The 19,547-nt window shown below is 38.2% G+C and overlaps 1 protein-coding gene across 1 annotated transcript in view; it reads left to right on the top strand.

The window, feature by feature from the left end:
* The window catches only part of LMNTD1 (lamin tail domain containing 1), a 448,355-nt gene extending 441,021 nt beyond the window's left edge, over positions 1-7,334 (top strand). Inside the window, exon 15 of the mRNA XM_049627199.1 lies at positions 6,576-7,334. The gene's annotated coding sequence lies outside the window, so the exon portion shown is untranslated. The remainder of the gene's footprint in view (positions 1-6,575) is intronic.
* The last annotated feature ends 12,213 nt before the right edge of the window (positions 7,335-19,547 follow it).

Raw genomic sequence — 19,547 nt, 5'->3', positions numbered from 1 at the left:
GTGTGAACCTAAATTAAAAAGTTGGCTTGAATTATTCTAACCCTATGTTATAGAATTTTCAGGTAAAAACTTCATGGGGAATGGGAAGATAATTCTAATTTTAAAAAGACTTTTGAAAAATGTGCTAATAAGAATGACCTATACTTTTTTAAGCCTGCACTATTAGTTTTTCCAAAGTGAAAATTAGCTCACATATTGTAGTTCAAGATCCCACATTGGTGCTTACTCCCCTATAGTTTGAAATCTGAAGTGAAGTCCAAGGTGTGTTAAACCTTCTGGTTGATTTCTGGTCAAATTATGCTTCTCTCTTCTGTATTTATTTGCATATTACTATCCTAATTAGCATTTTATTTTTATGTAAATTATCAACTCTCTAAATGTTCCCAAGGACTCCTCCTGCCCTCATTTTGGGAAACTCTCATCTTTCCCAGTAACTCTGGGGGATTATTGATTGTATATAGGGGTTGTTCCCCCTGGTCACAAATTACCTCCTGCTGAATTCTCCAAGGGCTATTCTTGTCTTACCTTCTGCATTTGCTATCCTTTCCCTCAAGCTAAACATTACTGGATACTACCAGAATGAGGCTGAATACTACCAGAATCCTCCACACCCCAAAGTACTTCCTACGTAAGGCTGTGTGTGTCCAGCACACATTGCATTGGGACAATAGAGAGGATTCATGCGACTTAGTCTACAGCACAGCAATTAACTTAGAACTGAATGTTTAACATATCTGTTCTGAAGTTTTTGCAACATTCCCAGACAAAATTCTGCACCCAGGGGCGCCTAGCTGGCTCAGTTGGTAGAGCATCAGACCCTTGATCTTGGGGTCATGAGTTTCAGCCCCATGTTGGGTGTAGAGATTACTTTACAAAAAGATTCTGGGGGTGCCTGGGTGGCTCGGTCAGTTAAGTGTCTGACTCTTGATTTCTGCTTAGGTCATGATCTCAGGGTCATGGGATTGAGCCCATGTCAGGCTCTGCACTGGGCATGGAGCCTGCTTAGGACTTTCTCCCACATTCTCTGCCCCTCCCCTGCTCACACATGTGCACTCTTTCTTTCTTGAAATAAATAAACATTAAAAAAAGATTCTGCACTCAGTTATAGTGTGTGTGTGTGTGTGTGTGTGTGTGTGTGTGTGTTTGCCCACACCAAGCAATTCTCCAATCTTAGCTACAATTTAACTCAATTCTACCACTACCTGGAGAAAGCATCAAATCCTACAGGTTAAGGGCTCAGTCCTGTCTGACTGCCCACCACCCCACCACCACTTTAGATGCCCCTCACAAGTCCAGGTTGTCACCTGTGCTTCTGACCAGAGGTTCTGGTGCTTCTGACCACCTCTTTAGATCAGAGGTTCCGGCGGACCCCTCCTTGAATTAGATGAATTCACCAAAGCAGCTCGCAGAACTCAGGAAAACATTTTACTTACTAGATTACCAGCTTTTTATAAAAGGATGTAATTCAGAAACAGCCATATGGAAGAGATGCATAGGGCAAGGTATGGGGAAGAGGCTCAGAGTTTCCATGCCCTCTCCCAGAGCATACTACTCTCCCCAAATCTTCACATATTCACCAAACAGGAAGCTCTCCAAATCCCATATTTTTGTGTCTTTTTGGAGGCTTCATTACAGAGACATGATTGACGAAATCAATGGCCACTGGTGATTGATTCAGCTCCCCTTCTCCTCCCCAGAGGTTGGGGCGGGAGGTGGGGGGTGGTAATATGGAACTAAACTCTAATCACTAGGTTGGCTCCCCTGGCAACCAGCCCACATCTTTAAATGTTTTCCAAAAGTCTCTTATTAACATAACAAAAGCTCTCTCATCACGGGAAATTACAAGGGTTTGGGGAGCTCTGTGCCAGGTACAAAGACCAAATATATATTTCTTACTATAAATCACAGTATCACACCATCTCTGGGAACTTCTCAAAGACATTCCTCCCATAAAAGTATGTTGCTTCATCAACCTTCCTTCTTAGCCCCATTTCCTTAGCTTCCTAGTCCAGTTCTAACTCCAACCATCCCCCCACCTCCATGGTTGACTTTCCTATTACTTCTCTTATGGAAAATTACTCTTTCTAGCTTTTTTCTTATTGTTGCTAAATAAGTCAATCTTTTCCAAAAGGAACCCTGATTTCAAATTTAAGTAATTAAGTAATGTCTTCTGCACTCTCCAGTATATCCATTGGCCCATTCTCTAATCAGCCTTTGATTTTATCATTATAGAATGCTGAAATATTATTTGGACTTGTTTGCTAGTAGTTTCATTTAATAATTGTTTTTATAGAAAGAAGAGGAAAAAACAGTTATTGAGCACCTACTTTGTACAAGCCACTGAACTAGACAGCTCTCATTTTATCCTCAGGCAACATTGGCCCCCAACACCAGCAGTCAACTAGAGCTCAATTGCAGCTGTTTTATTTACATCTGCCCAATTGCTGTATGGCTCACCTCTGTCAACTGTCTACACCTATTTCACTTTTACAAAGGCAAAGAACTTTGCCTTCTGGTACTCTGGCATGGTGCTAGTCAAAGATTAGTCTCTAGAACAGTTGCATTGAATCACCTGGGAGCTTGTTGAAACCCATCACCTTAGAATCAACCCTAGACTTACTGAGTTAGAATCCACATTTTAATTCTATTCCTCAGTGGTTAATATGCACATCAGTGTTAGAGAAGCACTAATTAGAGTTTTAAGTATATTACTCGGATCACAGAAGCTTTGCACATACTTCCTGATTAAGTTGTGCATTCAACTAGAACTACTAACTCAGCCTAGAAGATGTTGATGACCCTACGCCTCCAGAAAGCAAACAAAATAGTTTAATCGTGCAAAAGAGAAAGGAAAGGCTTTAGTTCTGAACTTAAGCTATTCATAAAAATTTTAAGAAGTGATTTTCATTTTTCAAGTTCCCTTCCATACCATCAAATAAGGTTTCCTTTTGTCCACACCTTAACTGTAAATCCTTCATTTTTAACTTTTATAAATTTATCCATTCCATCTAGATAATAGATTTGTTAACTTTTGTTCACTGACAACTAAGGGACATATGCCTCAAAAAGTTTTGTAATTGCCATGTGTTTCAGAAATGATATCCTTAAAGAGGAGGTACTATGGTTTAAATTTCACTTATGTTAGAAAAATTTTACGAATATAAGTAAATCCTCTTTGAAATTGCCAAATGGAGTTTGGCTAGTTCTTTTGCAGCTAGCAACAAACACTATAGATTTCTGTCATTATCTATAGTGTTTCTTTGCTAAGTGTAGGTTTGTTTGCTTATGTCTTCCTATTTTTTTTTTGAAAGGGGGACTTAGGAGATGGAAATATGGGATAATGTTACAAAAAAGTAAATTGTACATTATAGGCTCATTCAAAACTTTTAAATGTTCAACAAGTAGGGAGAGCTGATTTGGAGCAGGGAGCTGGAATCTCAAAAGATATTTGCTGAACTGTTTGTTTTTTTGTTGTTGTTTAACCTCAAATAGTTACCAAAAAATAAATTTTCTGGTTTCCTTTAGATTTTATCAGTAACATTTTCACAATATCTCTTTGGTATAAAAATAAGTCTGGGGTGCCTGGGTGGCTTAGTCGGTTAAGCGTCCAACTTCAGCCCAGGTCATGATCTCGCGGTCTGTGAGTTCGAGCCCTGCGTCAGGCTCTGTGTTGACAGCTCAGAGCCTGGAGCCTGCTTCTGATTCTGTGTCTCCCTCTCTTTCTGCCCCTCCCCTACTCATGCTCTGTCTCTCTCTGTCTCAGAAATAAACAAACATTTAAAAAAATTTTTTAATAAATAAAATAAATCTAATATATTATTTCAAAATACACTAATAAACTGGTAGCCATATGATAAAGATACTGAAAGCTATATAAATAAGTATGCTTGAAATCAGTACCTACAATCTTTATATACCGTTTTTTCTTCTTTTTGTTTTTCAATAATATTATTGGATTTTCTTATGTAATTTTATCATAAACATAGTACATATTGCTTCATAGTCTTTATAACTGCTTAAAATGCCTTGAGTTGAATCTCATTTATTTATCTATCTATTCACCTATAGGACATTCAAATCATTTCCTAAATATTTCCTATTGTAAACAATGCTTCAAGAGACATATTTATGCATATTTATTACTTCTACATGTCAGATTATTTACTTGGTGTCCAAAAATGCTAATGAACATATTATTTTAAAAATAAAAATAATTTAGGTCCACCTGGGTGGCCCAGTCAGTTGGGATTCTCTCTCTCCCTCTCTCTCTGCCCCTCCCCCATCCCAGTCTCTCAAAAATAAATAAATAAATTTTAAAAATAAATAAAAATAATTTAGGGAGAAGAATTTAACTTTAACTGAAAACTCTAATTGAATAAAGTGTGAATATTTACTAAATCTAACTCCCTCATTCTCAACTCCAAAAATTAAAAAAAAAAAAGGAATTCCAGAAGAAAAACTCAAAAGTAACTATCTGGGTAACTTAAATACACTTGCTTTTTCTGTCAACTACCTGGAAAATTTGAGGTTAATCCCCTTTCTGAATGAACTTTCTTTGCATAAATAGACACAATCTTAAGGTTAGTCAGTATACTTAAAGCTGTTGGTCCTCCAAGTCCTATTTAGTTCTCCAGATTATTTATTTCAACAAAGAAATATTTTAACCAAGGGGTTAAAGGGTTAGAATTCTAATTCATAAATTTTGTGGGGTTACTACCTAAGAAATTTTCGCTTCAGCCATTAAGTATTCATTCTTAAAGGACCACACTGGTATTTCTTATACCCATTTTATTCTCTGCTACTTGACTTAGATGTGTAATTTCTGTGTCAAAATCAAAGGCTACTAAAAATTTCTTAGATAAATGATGAGCAAACAGTCTAAAGTTAGAGAAATATTAGTGGATCCTGTGGCAGTAGTTATAGTGACAAAGATATTGTCACTACTTTGAAAACCTTAAAAACACTTTACCAAGCTAGATGGTTAATATAAGTGAACACACATTCTGAAGTGCACTGTGACATGGCAACATTCTCTTCTGTGAACATAGAATTTCTGGGCCCCAGAATGCCGTTGACAAATGATAATTAATTTAATTGTGAACAGCTGTTTCCTGAGCCTGGGCCTTTTTAAGTGAGGGGGCTGAACATAATAAACACACTCACCCAGGAAGGCGCAAGGAGGATAGGAGTTCAGGGATATGAGAGGTGAATCTTCTGAAAAAATTCAAAATGTGATAAATTTCGCTCCCCATTTCTTCATTTTAAAAGGAACGACACTTGTCTTTATCTCTTACATTTGATTACTGATGCTCACTGAGAACGTTAGCAAAGAATCTATCCAGAATTTAACTGGTCTTTTTTAATAAGGAAAAGAGACACCCCCAAATCATTCTCAAAAAGTATGATGAATCAAGTTATTGCATAAATATTAATAGTGTCTTATTGTGGCAGTTTAGATTGGTGTTAAGTCCTGGGCTTTATTTTTTTTTCCTATGAAAGTAAATTGTCTTAGAACATCAAGATTAATGATCTCTGACAACTGTAAAAAATATAATTACTGGGAAATGTAAAATTAAAGACAATGGAAGCTGTTGAAGCTAATGTGGTTCTGGGATCGATATGAAGTTAACAGTTATTAGGTCTCAACATATCTTCTGTTGATTCTAATCAAATTTAGCCAGTTAATCACTTTACCTCGTAATGGTCAAACGTGTGCTGCTGACAACAGCCGTTTTATAGCCTGAAGTTTAGAGTATGCAGAATTCTTTATTTATTGCTTTTTTTCGTTTCCATTTTGTTTTCATACATATTCTGAACTGTTTTGCAAATTATTTCACTTTTATCTAATCATCCACAATCAGCTATTTTCCATTACCACAAAGGAAAACACTGCTGAAGAGATTTGAGTTAGAAAAGTAAGGTAGTGCTTAACTTACAGCCTTTAAGTGAAAATTCAGAGGAATTTATTTTCAATATTCTTTACATCTTGCCACACACACACACACACACACACACATATATATATATAAAACCTTTGAACAACACAGGTGTGAACTGCGCAGGCTCACTTATCGCGGAAATATAGACCCGTACTGTAAATGTATTTATGTATTTTCTCTTCTTTATGATTTTCTTAATAACACTTTCTTTTCTCCAACTTACTTTAAGAATATAGTATATGATACATATAACATAAAATGTGTGTTAATCAACTGTTATCATTAAGGCTTCCAGTCAACAGTAGGCTATTAGTAAAGTTTTGGGGGAGGCAAAATATATGCAGATTTTCAACTGCATGGGGAGTCAGGGCCCCTAGCTCTTGTATTGTTCAAGGGTCAGTGTGTGTGTGCGTGTATGTATGTGTATCAGAAGAAAAGGCAATACACTAATATATGTTGGTGACTTAAGTATGTATCCGCTGACCTAACTTACTGAGTAAATTAAATGGTTACTTTAGTTTTGATTTAAAAGAAGTCTTGAGAAATCTGACTGTTCAAGAATTTCTTCCTCCTCCTCCTCCTCCTCCTCCTCCTCCCTCCTCCTCCTCCCTCCTCCTTGCCTTTAACATGGACCAGCTATCAGTTGAATCACCAGCAACCCTATTGAACCATGAGGTGAACATTGGAATGGAAGTTGTGTGCTTAGGATAACAGATAAGGAAAATAAAAGCTTGGATCGCCAATACTGTCTTAAAGATATCATAATGTATCCCCAAACTAAGAGAGAAATAAACCATATCAAGCTTAAGTCACTGTTATTTTGTCTTGTTTCATACTGTTGTTTTGTAACGTGGAGCTAAATGTGATCCTAACTGATACACAGAGGCAACATGGACATTATGGAATATGCAGAGAGAGCACCACTGAGCTGGCATTCACCCACCACTCCCTCACCAAGACACCAGAGCTAGAACACATTCATGGAGAAACAACAGTTTTAAATGAACTTTTAATATATTATTATAAGATATTATGAATTGGTTTAAGGATTTCCTATCAGGAAAAGATCACCCAGATTATGGTCTATAGTGAAAAACAGAAAACTACATTATAAATTTCTCAACCAAAGGAGCCATAAATACAGTTTTCCTGACAATACTTCTCAATACTCTAATCATGTGTTTGTGGTTTTCTCCCACTATTCACAAAGTAAAAGAGGAGGTTGTGATGTGTACCATTGACAGTGTATGCTCGTAATATTTTATTCTTATACAAATATGCTTATTTTAGTTCCAGGAAAATACTTTGTCATACATTCAACATGTTCTTCTTAAATAAAAATAGTTGAATTCCTTTTATAATAATGTAAAAGATAAAGATGATCATAAAAACACACAAATTCATAGCAGCATTATTTGTAACAGCAAAGAGTTGAAAAGAACCTTAAATAGTCTGGCAATAGAATAGAGAATCTGTGGTATGTCCATAGGATGGAACACTATATAGTAATGAAAATGAACAGCTACACACAAACATGTAGATGAACTCACAAATACTGTAAAAGAAGCCAGATATAACAGAGTACATGCCATATGAGTCCATTTATGTAAAGTTCAAAAGTAGGAAAGATTAATCCCCCATGTTAGTAGTTAGGATGGTGATTTCCTTCAGGGGAACCAGTGATTAGGAGGAGGCAAGGTGAGGCTTCCAGGGAACTGATAATTCTTCATTCTATACTCATGTTATAAACGTCATAAGTTTACCTTGTAAAAAGTCACCTAACTATAAATTTATAATTTTGTACCTTCACATATATAACATACACTTAAATAAAAATTTATTTGGATAAAAGCAAATTGAAATAAACACCACCTGATTCATATTTTCCCATCCTTCTTCCTGAATCCAAATAAGAAGTTAGAACATCCAACATCTTACCCTGTAGCCAGCACCAGGATTTTAAGTGACTCAGTGATCACCTCTTCTCCATCCTTTGTTTTTTCCTGGATAGTCTCATTTTTAATAGGAATCACCTGGTCCCTATGAATTCTCTTTGTATCATCTCAAACTTCTCCAGTATCACATTTGGAGGATTATTTGGGGGGTAGGGGATGGTCTCAAATTCTAGATTTCTCTCCATCTGGTTTCTCTTTTATCCATTTCTTCAGTTTGTTCCCATTGGCAGACAGGTACTTGATCCTAGTCAGTGACAGCCCAAAACACATAGGCCCAATGAGTGGTGACATACTCTAGCTATGACTGATCAGTGACTCATCCACTCTCCTAGTAGGTTATTATATTTGGAGCTTTCACTTTAAATAAGCTCATCTAGAGGGGTTGAAAAAAATCTGCTAGAGCCCTGACTTTTAAAATTATTATTATTACTACTACTACTATTATTATATTTGTTGTTGTTATTATTATTATTATTATTACAATAAATGTTTTCTGGATCCTTGCCATGCTTTTAATAATTGAAAATAGAGCTCTAAAAGCCTCCATAGCCAGTCCCAGAGGACTCTCTAGTCAGAAGGACATAACCATGGCACCTGGGTGGCTCAGTCAGTTAAGCATCTGACTTGGGCTCAGGTCATGATCTCGCCGTTCCTGGGTTCGAGCCCTGTTGTCGGGCTCTGTGCTGACAGCTCAGAGCCTGGAATCTGCTTCGGATTCTGTGTCTCCCTCTGTCTCTGTCCCTCCCCTGCTTTTGTTCTCTCTCTCTCTCAAAAATAAATAAAACATTTTTTAAAAAAAGGAAGAAGAAGAAGGATATAAGCTAATCCACGGCAGCATCTCTTGGGAGCCTCAAGAGGCCTATTGACACTGCCTTGGTTCTAGGAAGGCCTGACCAACAGTGTCACAACTACACCATCTCTTCTTCAGGGAATGAGGAGGGGACTTTGGCCTCTTACCAGGGGTATTCTTATCCTTATATATCCTTAATTCTTCTGTTGATAAAATAAATGACAAAGCAAAGATGCGGTTGATAATGGTTGCCACTGTGGCATGGAGAGTAGTTTGCCAACCTTTCTTAACTTTGTAATCCTTTTTGCAAGTATATTCAGGTAGGAGGGGCTGATCTTGTTGAGTTCAGGGCAGGAGAGGAGACTTACCACCTAAGCTGCTACCCAACCTTCAACAGCTTCTAAGTGGGCTCTGCTAGGTCACAGAAACACACTGCCCTGAGTCTTTGTCCTCCTAAAATGGTGTAGTTCACAGGCCACTGGAAGAGCAGCTTCCCAAATCCAGTCCTCCAGTGAAGGCCAGACTGGTTGTATAATAATCACTTGTGGGGTCGGTCAACATTCAGACTGCCAGGCCTGATTAAATTTAGTGGTGGGTCCTGGGAATCTATATTTAACAAGGCCCCCAGGTAATTCTGATGCACAGACCAGTTTGGGAACCATGGGAATAGCCTGAACAAAAACCTACATCCATGTTTCTGAAAGTAAAGACCAAGGACTATCTGCATCAGAGTCACCTGCATGTCTGGAGTGTGCGTATTAGGACACAGAAGGTTACCCTGAGAAATGGCATGTGGGGGCGACTTTAGTTGAATTGAACAAGGGTTCAGGCCTTCACTGTATTGAAAGCCAACTACTATTGGATCTGGCAACATTTGCATGTGGATCAAAGTTCTTATACAGTTTCTCTGACAGTTTCTGAACTTAGGGCAAGGCCAATTCCGTTCTGGGAGACCCACCAATGTCTTTGCTTTATTTGCTCACTCCATTTTTTTTCCCTCCTCTTCCCCCATCCAAGAATCCTTGATCTGGGCTTATGGTTAGAAAAATTGGCTGAGACTGATTCATGTTCTTCCAAATCTCTCATTCTTGGATCTCTGTCAAAAAGTAAAGTGCTTTGTATTCTGTGATCTGCTGAGACCTCCCTTTCCCAAGACATGAAGTTGGAAAACTCTAGCTTAAGGTAGAGAAAGGGTCTCAGGGTACAAGCAAAGGCAGAGGGAATATACACTGGTTCCAGTAAATTTGTTTCTTGAGCTAGTGTTAGGCACACAGGTATGTTCAGTTTAAAAAGACACATTGATTTGTGCATCAGTACACTTATGATTCATACACTTTTCTGTATGTAAATTATAATTCAATAAAATTTACAATAAAAATTTGCTGATATCTCAAAATATTATTGTGGCCACAGGTAGATTGGTTGATCAGTAGAGGCAAAGATAGAGATACAGGTATATTTTGAATAAAAATTGTTAATGGAAACTGTTTCAGTATTTTAAGTATGTTGTTTTTAATTTAATTTAAATTCTTCAATTTATCATATCCTTAAAATTGTCAAACGCTTATTTTTTAATGCTTTTTTTTTAAGAGATAGCAAGAGAGCAGAGGAGGGGCAGAGAGAGAGAAGGGGAGAGAGAGACAATCCTGAGCAGCCTTCACACTATTAGCACAGAGCCAGACACAGGGCTCGATCCCATGAACCATGAGATCATGATCTAAACTGAAATCAAGAGTCAGACACTTAACCAACTGAGCCACTCAGGCGCCCCTGTCAAACACCCAAAAACTTAAAAAAAATTCTTAAAGTTCTGTTCTAAATGATGACAATAATTAACAGCAAAACAATTTCCCAATCTTGTTACCTGATGATGACCTTTTGAGGGTGCTGCTCCAGCAGTGAATTTTGAGCATATTATCTTTCTTGTAACTTTATAATTTTGGAGTTCATTTGCACAGGAATATTTTCCATCTGTGGATATATCTGCACACACTTGCTGGAGCCGATGGAAAACTTCAAAGAACTTCTAAGAAACAATGGTTTTCAGAGAGCCTTGCAAAGTCAGAGCTCTGTAAGTATTTATATAAGAAGCCACTTAATGTCTGTTTGACTGATGGGAACTTAAATTGCAATAGGGCAGCTGCTGAATAGAAAGTAAAGTGTTTTTAGAGATGAAAGAGACAGTACTCCTGTCTGCCCTCTCCCAAGGGTCAGCGTTATACAACATTCATGCCAAAGAATCACATGAGGTCCTCCTGAATGGCATTTTCAAGGCCGGCTAAGAGAAATTGGAAGCAGGCAGAAATGTCTCTGGTGCCCAATTTCATTCTCAGATCCCCTAGTTCCCCTACCCCCTCCTTTTTCCCACCCCACTTTACCCCCAACCACACACACCATTTAGCTTATTAATCTTTTTCCCTTTCCTCCTCTCAGCTGGATGACATTAAATTCAATCTTTTCATCAAATACACATAAAACAGTGACTCCAAAGGATTAACTGGTAATTAGTGGTACCTGAAGACAGTTTAACATGTTCCCTGTGTCCTTTCCTTTCTAAACGGGGAATTCTGGAAAGAGAGTTTTCAGACAGGTGGTAGGATGGATATTTCTGGCCAGAAAGGCATCTCTGCCTCACCTCAGTGTTGTGCTTAGAGTCATTTTACCCCACAAAGCCATCCATCCCTTGTTCTTATCAGTTTGCATGAATGCCAGTTTTGGGACAGCATTCCTTTGTCATGTTCTTTGCTAGAAGGCTCAGTGAGGTGACTTCTTGTGGCAGTGGCTTCTAGGTTAGAGGGTAAGAAACGTACCCTGCAGGCTCTCACCACCTCCTCTGCTAACAAGGGAATTTTCAAAGGTTTAGCATACTCCCTCTCTCCTCCTAGACCAGGCTGCTGTCTCCTGCTCTAAGTGCACGTGAACACTATGACTGAGTGAGCTCTGTGCCCCAAACCACATCCATATGGCCCTTCAACATAGTCCTGCCTACTGCCTAGAGCAGTAGGTGCTTAGCTTCTATGTACCTCCATTTCCTCATCTATAAACTGGGAAGAGCAACAGTGCCTATCTTATGGCATTATTATGAAGATTAAATAAGTTAAAACAGGAAAAGCACTTAAGCACGGCACTCCGTAAACAATACTCAATATGGGTTAGCTGTTTAAGCACCCAAAACCATTCTTTTCAGGGGGTTCCCCACATGATAGAGGTGAGAACTCCTAGTAGCCTCTTATTAGTATTTTGTATTAGGTATGCTTCAAGTAGTCCTCTACTCAAATGCTATTCATCAAGGTGGCATAGCAGTCAATCATTAGTACTCACAGCATGCCAGGCACGTTTACATCACTGCCTCCTTTAATCCTCATGACAGTCCTCTGAGGTAGGGGCTATGTTCTTCCCATTTTACAGATGACAAACTAGGTACAAGGAGGTTTACTAAGTGCCCAAGGTTCCACAGCTACTAAATGGCAGGAGTGGGATTAGAATACAGGCAATCTAGCCCCAAGGTCTGTGTCAGCCACTGTACTTTGCCATATAGTGCACCGCCTACCATTGCGTTGGGCCAGAAGAGGCAAACACACCTGGTGGTCAGAGACCTGGTCTAGCTGTAACAGGCCCACCTCCAGCTTTAATCCGAGTTTGTGTTCAAATGATGGCCCAGTGAGAATGTTGGATGTTCTCAGTGCTTTTAAAATTTAAATATTTTTAACATCCATAGTGTGTAAACACTTTCTTTGGACAGTCAAGAATAAAAACAGCTTAGCGTTTTAGCAGCTAATACCTTTGCAGTTGTAAGGGAGGAAAGATAATTTTGCCTCTACTCTTCTACATGCTGTGGCTGAGACAATCCCCCTGTAGTAAAAGATTAACAGGAAGGAAAAAAAATGTTAGGTTCATATGTGCAGGAGCCCCACAGAGATGAGATCTAAAATGTGGCCAGACAATTGAGGCTTATGTGCCATCCTGAGTTAAGGAAAGGGATAGAGGGATGGGGTTTCAAAGAGAAGAGGAAATGTTTGGTAAACAGAGTTTGCCTTGCCATGCAGAAAAATCTCTCAAGTGAAAAAAGTTCCCTCTGGTAGTAGCTGTCTTCCAGATACAGGGCCCTCTCTAATGTAAGTTTCCCTTCTCTTCTGTTTTCAGAGTTTCCCCTATGTCTGCAATTTCTCAAAATAGTTTTATGCCAGAGAGACATATTTGGGGGCAACGTATTCTGCTACTCTTCACACTTAATGTATACTAAGAATTGGGCTAAGCGGTTTACATCGATTCCCTCATTTAATTTTCACAAAAACTCTATGAGATAAGCATTGTGACTCTCCCATTTTATAGAAGGGACTCAGAGAGGTTAAGTAACTTGCCAGAAGTCACACAGCCAGCACCCTGTGGAGTTGTTATGGGGATTAAATGAGATAATGTATGTAAGCAAGCGCTTAGAATAGAGCCTTGTGTTGTCCCCAGATTGTTGATGAATATTAGTAGGATTCTTTATCTCACTCACTTAGGAGAGACCATTCTGATTTAGTCAATGTGGAAAGAGATCTTCACCATCTAGAACAGCCACACTAGTTACCAGCTTAGCAGGAAGATTTTTAAATCAGCTGCCTATGAAAAATATACAGATTCATCAAATATTCATCATATTAATTCTCAGATCATCTTCTATATATGCTTCATATATATTTCATATACATATGATTCATGTACATATGTTTCAGTGTTCACAGAACCTATTTTTCACTGTATATGCAAATTTTATGTTTCTAAGTGAAAATGTTAATACATTAAATGATTAACCCTTAAACAAAAGGTTTTCTAAAGGATTTCTCAGCGCTGATGTGCTCTGAAATTGCAGAATCTTTTCAAGAACTGATGTCCAAAGAGGGTCTTCTAATTCCCCATTAGAAATAAATACAATACTTATTGTTGTAGCTCTGATATGTCACCCATTCCTCTCCAAATGTAAGATCTCTGATGCATAGTTTATGCCTGTAAAATGACGACTGCCAACAGAAAGGAGCTGTTGCTCTCCTTGAGGTAGTTTTCTTCACTTTGCTTCCTATTTCTGAACTGTACAGCTTCGTAAATAATTTTGTGTGCTGAAGGAAAAGAAAGTGTTTTTCATAAACTCATTACCCAGGCCTGTTTATGGCTGTTGGAAGGACGAGGTCTTCCTTCCCTTAGTGTGTAAGGGCAGTGCAGACTTGACTGTACAAAACGTGTTTTGTAAATGTTGTTGCTGTTCACCTGCAAATAAACTTGCTTTCCCTTTAAAAAAAAAAAAAAAAAGGCGGGCTGAAGGGCGTCCATCTCGGGCCTGCAACACCTGACTTGCTCCCAAGTTTGACTTCCTGACTAGGCCTTTCCTGGGGAGGTGGCGCCAATGGGGGCCGGGGCTCAGCTCCCAGTTCCTGTGGCTCAGCTGAGAAGCCGGGGCGGCACAGCAGAACCGCTTCTCCCGAGGAGCTGCTTAGCGGGAGCTGGAACTGGAACTCCCTGGGGCAGGGGCCCTGGCTGACCGGCAGCGTCTCCCCCAAGCCGAGGTGAAATACATATATTTTACCACCACCTGCCCCTATTGATAATACATAATGGAAGTGAGCTACTACATAGTAAGTGTCATGAAGAACGATGTCTAGTTAAGAGTTTGCTGGTACGATTCCCCTTAGACCACCTACGGTAGTAAATACGAAGCCTAGGGCTCATAGTATAGCAGGTGATCATTTAATATTGCCTCTGTAAAGAGTGGCAAGTCACCTGAAAACTTTTACTCCAGTAGGGATAGCAATAATTATGGTGGCTGACGTAAAATATGCTCGTGTGTCAATGTCCGTTCCCACAGTGAACATATGATGGGCTTATACAATGAAACCTAAGAAACCAATGGATATTATTGTTCAGACTATTCCTATATAGCCGAAGGGCCCCTTTTTGCCTGAATAATAAGTGACGATGTGTGAAATTATTCCGAAGCCTGGTAAAATTAGAATATAGGCCTCTGGATGTCCAAAAAATCAGAATAAGTGCTGATTTAAGATAGGATCTCCTCCCCTAGCAGGGTCAAAGAAGGTGGTATTTAGGTTTTGGTCTGTCATTAACATTGTAATTCCAGCAGCTAGTACTGGTAGTAATGAGTAACAAGACAGCAGTATTTAGGACAGATCAGACAAATAAGGGTGTCTGATATTGAGATATGGGGGGTTTATGTTAATAATTGTAGTAATAAAGTTTTAATAGCACCTAAAATTGAAGAAACACTTGCAAAGTGTAAGGAAAAAATGGTTAGGTCCACGGATGCTCCAGCTTGTTTGCCAGCTGGAGGAGGGTATGTGATCATCCAGTTCCTGCACCAGCCTCTACAATTGATGATGTGAGTAGAAGTAGGAAGGATGGGGGAAGAAGTCAGAAGCTTATATTATTTATCCGAGGGAATGCTGTATCTGGTGTCTAGTTATTAATGGCACCAATCAATTTCCAAAGCTTCTGATTATGATTGGTATTACCATAAAGAAAACTATTACAAATGCATGGGCAGTGACAATTATGTTGTAGATCTGATTGTCTCCTAGTAGGGTGGCAGGTTGGCCAAGTTCGGCTCAAATTAGAAAGCCAAGGGCAGTTCCTACTATGCCAGCTCAGGCACCGAATAGGAGGTAGAGAGTGCCAATATCTTTGTGGTTAGTAGAAAATAACCAGCGGCTTATGAACCTATGTAAAATGGCTGACTAAAGGATTAGACTATAAATCTAAGAACAGAAGTTCAAGCCCTCTTTTTACCAAGCTCTGCAGTGAAATATCATATTGAATTGCAAATTCAAAGAAGCAGCTTCAAACGCTGCCAGGGCTTCTCTCGCCTTTTTTTTCCCTAGACTGGCAGCTGGAGAAGTAGATTGAAGCTAGTTGATTAGGGTATTTAACTGTTACCTAAATTTCGTGAGATGGAGGCCCACCAATCTAGTAAGGGCTTAGCTTAATTAAAGTGTTTGATTTGCAATCATTTGATGGAAGATACATTCTTGCAGTACTTAGGGCTGGGTGTGCAGGAGTTAAATAGATGTGATTTACTTAGGACTTTGAAGGCTCTTGGTCTGTTGTCACCTAAACTCCTAGTCCAAGATGAATAATATTGGTGTGAGTAGAAGTAACATGGTTGAAGTTATGATGAAAGGGAGCGAGAGAATTATTTTTTTTTTGTATCTTCAAATTGTCATTTTATTTTTATGCTGTTTGTTGAAGAAAATATAGTTAGTACTGTGTCATATGTCAGTCATATATAAAAGCATAGGTTGAGGGGTGCTATAATGGCTAGTAGCATGGGTATATTGATTATTTAATTTTTTTATTAGTTCTTGAATGATTATTCATTTTGGGGTAAATCCTGAGAGTGGTGGAAGGCCTCCTAGGGACAGTATTAATACTAGGATAAGTGAGGTGGTTAAGGGTGTTTTGTTTCATGTTTGTGATAGGACTAGTGTTGTTGTGGCCGAGCTGTGTATAAATAATATGAAGGTGGTGAGTGTTATGAAGATTATAAATTGTTAGGTTTAGGATTGTTATTGTAGGGCTATAGAGTATGATAGCTGTTACTCAACCTATGTTGGCGATTGAGGAGTATGCTAAGATTTTTCGCAGCTGTGTTTGGTTAAATCCTCCTCATCCTCCAATTAGGACTGATATGATAGCTGTTGTTAGGAGTAAATTGGGGTTGATGGTAGATGAAATTTGGTAGAGGATAGACCGTAGTACGATTTTTTGTCATGTTAATAGGATTAGGCCTGAGAATAGGGAGATTCCTTGTGTGACCTCAGGAACTCAAAAATGAAATGGAGCCAAGCCCAGTTTTATTGTCAGAGCAGTGGTTATTATGATAGATGCAGTGGGGTCAAGATTTTTTGATACTGTTCATTGTCCTAAATATAATAGGTTAATAGTGATTTCTATTATTAGGAGCATGGATGCAGTTGCTTGTGTTAGGAAATATTTTGTGGATGCTTCCATAACTCGTGGGTTAAATTTTTTCATGAGAATAGGAATAATAGCCAGTATGTTTATTTCGAAGCCAATTCAGATTATCAGGCAGTGAGAGCTTGCTGTCACGATTATGCTTCCCGAAATGACTGTTGATACAATATTAATGAGAATAGGGGATTTAATTAGTACAGGAAGGATATAAACCAATATTTTTGGGGTATGGGCCCGATAGCTTACTTAGCTGGCCTTACTGTAGAATGTGGTGTAATATGGTAGCACAAAGATTTTTGAATTCTTAGTATTAGGTTTGAGTCCTATAATTCTAAAAATAAGAGGATTTACACCTCTGTTATTTACCCTATCAAAGTAACTCTTTTATCAGACATATTTCTTATGTTTGGGTTGGAATACTTGCTGTGATAATGGGTAAAGATACATGTCATGTGCATAGGGCTAGAGTGAGAAGAAGTTTTTTCATAGGAGATGTATGAGTTGGTCATATTGGAATCACGGGTAGGATGCTCAAATTCATAGGAATGTGACTGTTAGAAGTAAGGTTTTGACGGTGAAGTTAACGGTATATAGTTCTGGTATATATGGCTTATGGAATGCTCCAAAGAATAAGGTTGTTATGAGGATACTTATGATAATAATGTTGGCATATTCTGCTAGGAAGAATAGGGCAAAAAGGACCTGAAGCGTATTCAATGTTGAATCCGGAAACAAGTTCTGATTCTCCTTTTGTCAGATCAAATGGAGCTTGATCAGTTTCTGCTAATGTTGAAATGAATCATATTATGGCTAGGGGTCATGTGGGAAGAACTAATTATATGTGTTCTTGGGTGATAATTAATGCCATTAGTATGAAGGACCCATTTATTAGTAATACTGATAGGAGAATAATGGCTAGTGTGACTTCGTATAAGATTGTTTAGGCGACAGTTCATAGGGCTCCAATTAAAGAGTATTTTGAATTCGAGGACCATCCTGATCATAGGATTGAGTAAACGGAGAGGCTTGATATAGCTAGTATAAATAGTACTTCTAAGTTCATGTAAGTGAGTATGGTATAGGTAGGGGGATTCATATGGTTAGGCCTAGTGAGAGGACTAGGATGGGTGCTATAATGAATATAGATATAGAGGATGTGAGGGGTCGAAGGGGTTCTTTAGTGAAGAGTTTTATGGCGTCTGCAATGGGTTGAAGCAGATCATATGGTCCTACAATGTTTGGTCCTTTACAAAGTTGTATATAGCCTAGTACTTTACATTCAACTAATGTTACAAAAGCTGCGGCAAGGAGAATTGAAATGATTAATGAAAGAATATTAATTGTAAACATGTTGTTAGGGAGAGGAGTTGAACCTCTGATAAAGATTTACATTTTATGCAATTATGGGTCTCTGCCACCCTAATGAACCCAAACTCTCGGGCAATGTAAATTAGTAAACTGTTTAGATTGAGATTATATCATCTATTGTGTTGAAAGCGCTTTACTAAAATAGGCCTCATTTTTCTTGCCCTTTTGTACTGGGAGAAATTATTTAATAGATAGTAACCAGCCTGGATTGCTCCAATCTGAACTCAGATCACGTAGGACTTGAATTGTTGAACAAACGAAACTTTGATAGCTGCTGCACCATCAGGATATCCTGATCAAACATGGAAGTTGTAAACCCTATTGTCAACATGGACTCTAAAATAGGATTGCGTTGTTATCCCTAGGGTAACTTGTTCCGTTGATCAAGTTTTTGGATCAATATGTGATGTCGTACTTTTGACTAGGAAGTCTAGATCTAAATCACTTGGAGCTTATTTTATTCTCCGAAGTCACCCCAACCTAAATTATTGGCCCATGTGGAGATTTGTTCTCCCTGTTGGTTGTGTTGGTATAGTCTCTTAATTAAAGCTCCACAGGGTCTTCTCTTCTTATTGCCATATTCCCACCTCTTCACGGAAGGTCAGTTTCATGGATGGGAAGTAAGAGACAGTAAAACCCTCGTGTGGCTGTTCATACAGGTCCCTATTTAGGGAACAAGTGATTACGCTACCTTTGCACCTTCAGGGTACCGTGGCCATTTAACGTATGTCACTGGGCAGGCAGTGCCTCTAATACTAGAAATGCTAGAGGTGATGTTTTTGGTAAACAGGCGGGGTTTGTGTTTGTGGAGTTCCTTTTACTTCTTTTAATCTTTCCTTGATTGCATACCTGTGTTGGGTCAACAATTGGTTTGATATTTAGTTTATAGTTAGGTTGTTTATATCTTATTGTTAACCATCAGTGGTTATCCGCTCTGATATAAGCTTATGCAAGGAGAAATATTTCTTGTTACTCATGCTAGCATTATAGCTTCTATTATTAAATGGATTAACTCAGTATTAAGTATTAGGAGTTGGTTGCATATTTTTGGTATTAAGGTGTTTTAATTGTTGAGCTTGAATGCTTTCTTAATTGATAGCTATTTTTAGGCCAACTATGGTTATGTTTATGCTTACTCTCTAAAAAAGGTTGTAGCCTAGTTCTAAAGAGCTGTACCTTCTTATATTTTAAACTTACATTAGAATTTTTGGGTTTTTAGGTAGGTTTCAAGTTTAACTAAAATTCTATTCTGGGTAACCAGCTGTCACCAGGCTCGTTAGGCTTTTCACCTCTACCTATAAATCTTCTCACTATTTTGCAACATAGGTGAGATTGTAAACATTGTTCTATCTTTACAATATAGTAAATATAGTACAATATATTAGTATAAAATATATATAAATATACTATATACTATAAATATACTATACTAAATATAGTACACTATACACTATACTATACTATACACTATACTATATACTATACTAAATATAGTATAGTATATATATACTATAAATACTATATATATACTAT

The sequence above is a fragment of the Panthera uncia genome, chromosome B4, assembly GCF_023721935.1.
Source record: "Panthera uncia isolate 11264 chromosome B4, Puncia_PCG_1.0, whole genome shotgun sequence".
Classification (NCBI taxonomy): Eukaryota; Metazoa; Chordata; class Mammalia; order Carnivora; family Felidae; genus Panthera; species Panthera uncia.
This window is presented reverse-complemented; position numbering and strand designations above follow the sequence as displayed.